Source organism: Acinonyx jubatus, chromosome B1, assembly GCF_027475565.1.
Source record: "Acinonyx jubatus isolate Ajub_Pintada_27869175 chromosome B1, VMU_Ajub_asm_v1.0, whole genome shotgun sequence".
Lineage (NCBI taxonomy): Eukaryota > Metazoa > Chordata > Mammalia > Carnivora > Felidae > Acinonyx > Acinonyx jubatus.
In genome coordinates this window covers 107,185,030-107,188,834 of record NC_069382.1, presented here as the reverse complement: position 1 = coordinate 107,188,834, position 3,805 = coordinate 107,185,030, and the positions used below count along the sequence as shown (strand labels likewise).

At 45.0% G+C, this 3,805-nt stretch overlaps 1 pseudogene; it reads right to left on the bottom strand.

Annotated features, from left to right (window-relative positions):
- Positions 1-2,251: 2,251 nt before the first annotated feature.
- LOC106977314 (cytochrome b-c1 complex subunit 7-like) lies at positions 2,252-3,023 on the bottom strand (annotated as a pseudogene).
- Positions 3,024-3,805: the final 782 nt, after the last annotated feature.

Below are 3,805 nucleotides of genomic sequence, written 5' to 3'. Positions count from 1 at the left end.
TAAATGTACACTCCCATGAACACTCTCACCTCATTGTTCTAGATATTCACCAACATTTGGTTTTGTCATTTTCATTTTAGCCTTTTTTGTGGGTGTGTAATGGTATAGAATTATGATTTTGTATTTCCCTAATGCCTAACGATTTTGAGCACACTTTTAAATCTTTATTGGCTATTTGAGTGTGTCATCTTTTGTGAGGGACCTTTTCTTTTTTCTTATTGAGCTCATTATCTATTCTGGATACTGATCTTTTGTTAAGTTATATTTGTTATAAATAATCCTCCTGATGTATGTCTTGCATTTAATAGCTTTATTGAGGAATAATTCACATACCCACAATTTGTCCACGGTAAGTGTGATGTAGGCAGGCCAGCTCCGAGGACCCAGAGGGGGTCCCACAGGACCTGCCAAGGGGGTCCTTGGCTTCTCACAGGATAGAAATCCAAAGTGGAGCCAAGAGGAAGTGAAAGCAGAGTTTATTGAAGATACAGGGAGAGCAGATAGAGCATCCGGGACACTTGGAAAGGACAGACTCTGTCTTTGCTTGTTGTCTGGGGTTTTTAATGAGGATGGCAGTCTGGTGTACGTGTCCTCCCAGGAACTGGTCAAAACAAGGTGTTCTCCGTGTCACGTATGCCCTGGAGCCAGTGTTGCAGGATTTTTATCTCAATACCCGGGATTCCTGGTCTTGCCACTTTGAAGATTGAAGACATGGCCATAAAATAAAAAGAGCAGCAGGCAAAAGTTTATTAGAGTATACATTAGAAAGGAGGAATAGTAGGAAAGGTCTCTTTACAGAGAGAGGACATTCAAAAGTGAACGCCCACCAACAGCCCAGGTCCTTGTTTTATAAAGTTCTGGCAGCCACATACACCCCCTCTTCCTTCCCCCTTGTTCCTTCTCAGGTTCTATCTTTATTGACTGGATAACTCTAGGTTCTGGGTTGTCCATTCCTGATTGGCTCATTTCCATCATATGAGGGGTGGTCTATGGCCATACTAAGGTCTTTTGTCAAATTCCTGAGGGAAAACTGAGGTGGGGGGAAGGCGGGGTAGGTTACATTCTTAAGAGGAACCTTACCCTGAGGTGGTTTGCTGCAGTCAGACACTCCCAGCATTGTTGCAAAATATGTCTTTTTCCCCACCCAGGGACCTCCAGACCTATCCTTTCCCACTCTGCCTATTTTATCCTATCTTTTCCTATCACACCAGGGGTCTTCCTGTCAAGGTGTCTGTAGTGAGTGGTCTTGGAAAAATGGCCTGGTCCAGTCACTCCTGAGATGCTATCTATTGTGCTGGAAGACTCCAAAGAAATCATGAACTCCTTGGCCTTTATAAGGAGACACAGTAAAGCATGTGTAAGGTGGGGATGCAGGTCCTAGGAGGAAGAGACGTGGCAAAAAAAGTCTTTCATGGGGTCCTTTAGTTTCCCCATCTCAAGTATACAGTTCAGTGATTTAAACAAATTTTTTTTTAATGTTTATTTATTTGAGAGAGAGAGAGGGAGGGAGAGTGAGCAGGAGAGGCACAGAGAGAGAGAGAAAGGGAGACACAGAATCCGAAGCAGGCTCCAGGTGTTATGCCCAGAATTCGTGATCCACAAAGACCACTAGGGAGCTGAGTCCGATGCAAAAGCAAAGAGCCTTTATTCGAGCTAGCTCGAGCTCAATCCCCTACCTGCACCGACGCAGCCGTGAGATACCAGGGAAACAGAGCGAGTTTCAAAAGGACAAAGGTTTTATTGGGGCCTAGGGGCAGTTGGTGAGGTAATGGCTGTGGCCTCAGCCGATTGGCTGGGGAAGGGTCCTGGGGAAGGGTCGAGTCCTGTTAGGCAGGTGAGGGGGGGGGTTACTCAAGGGGAGGAGGTGTGGTCAAGGTGAAGGACACAGAACAAGATGGAGTCGCCTGGCGTAGGCCCGCCCTTTCACAGGCTCTGAGCTGTCAGTACAGAGCCCGATGCAGGGCTCGAACCCACAAACCGTGAGATCATGACCTGAACTGAAGTCGGACACTTAACCGACTGAGGCACCCAGGGGCCCCACTGAGTTTTAGTACATTATGAGTTGTTAAATCATCCCCACAATTCAACTTCTTTATTAAAATTTTTCAGTTTAATTTTTAAAGATTATAAGAGACATTTATTTAAAGTAGTACATTTGCAGCTCAAATATTTCTAAATTGTACATTTCAGGTCTACCCAACTTCTTAAAAATATTTGAGGAGAGTTGCAACCACAGATTTCAGCTCCATGATTATTCCTTTGCCCATTCCTCCCTCTCTTTTCTTTGCCAAGTGACTTCTTTCAGATAGCGTTCAAGATAGAATTTACCCTGTTCATATTTTGTCCACTGTTCTTTCCTTTATTATTATTACTTTAAAAAAATTTTAATGTTCTTTTATTTTTGAGAGAGAGAGAGAGTGCGAGTGGGGGACAGGCAGGATGAGAGGGAGACACAGAATCCAAAGCAGGCTCCAGGCTCTGAGCTGTCAGCACAGAGCCTGAACCCATGAACCGCCAGATCATGACCTGAGCTGAAGTCAGACACTTAAATGACTGAGCCACCCAGGCTCCCCTTATTATTATTACTTTTAACGTTTATTCATTTTAGAGAGACAGAGACAGAGCACGAGTGGGGGAGGGGCAGAGAGAGAAACAGAATCCGAAGCAGGTTCCAGGCTCTGAGCTGTCAGCACAGAGCCTGACATGGGGCCTGAATCCAGGAACCATGAGATCAGGACCTGAGCCAAAGTCGGACGCTCAACTGACTGAGCCACCCAGGTGCTCCTGTCCACTGCTCTTTAGGTAAAATCTGCTTGCTGCCTTGCATTCCGGTCCACTGTTCTCTTAATGCGAAACGCCTGTTGTTATACAGGTTCTCAGGAAGCCTTATGGCCTCTTTCACATCATCATGCTCACATATGGTAACACAACCCCAGTTTATTAAACCCTGCAGCACTGTAACACCATTTTCATATACCCTCCAGCCACCGGCTTGATGCTGCAACAGCAGCCCTGCTCCCCATTTTGACCCAAGACCCCACAATTCAGTTTAAAATCCTTCCCTCACCCCAGAAGATTCCCTTCTACCTAGTTGTGGTCAATCCTGCTCCAACATTCAGACACAGGAAACCACTGACCCGTGTCAAGAAGTGGATATTTTCATGGTTCTGCACGGTTAGAGCTTTCTGAGAAAACGTTACTGGCACCTGGGTTAAAGGACAAGCCTTGGAAGTTAAAGGGAATTAGATAGACCTTGAACCATCTGTTCTCATTCAAAGGGTATTAAACTTAACCTCTTCCAGAGCCAAATGCTTCACCTTCTGTGGTGCTGACTTCCCTCTCCCTTTTGGAGAGAATTTACATTTACATTCCAAAGGACTGTAAAGACTGTGCAGCAAGGGTTTCTCTCTTTTCTCCAGAGGGGAGGAGGGAAGGGGAGATAATCCTATTTCTACATAAAACCCCGATTCTTAATCTCAGGTTTCCTGAGATACAACTCCTGGACATGGGGTCCCAACCATGTGGCTATTACTAGGTCACCTCTGATAAATTGGTGGTGCCATTGTGGTAAATAATAACAATGACTCTGATCTCTGCTCCAGCAAATTCATGGTTTCTTTCAGGACAGTGATGAACAAATATAGACAGTAACAATGTATCAATTTTGCTGACAAGGATGAGATCCCGTTTGAAACATAGTTTTCTGGAAGAGACACAGGAGACCCTCATAGGCTGACTCATGGGATTTGAGAGATATCAAAAGAAACTGTAGCTGACGGGTTGAAAGGATTGGAAGACCTTGCTG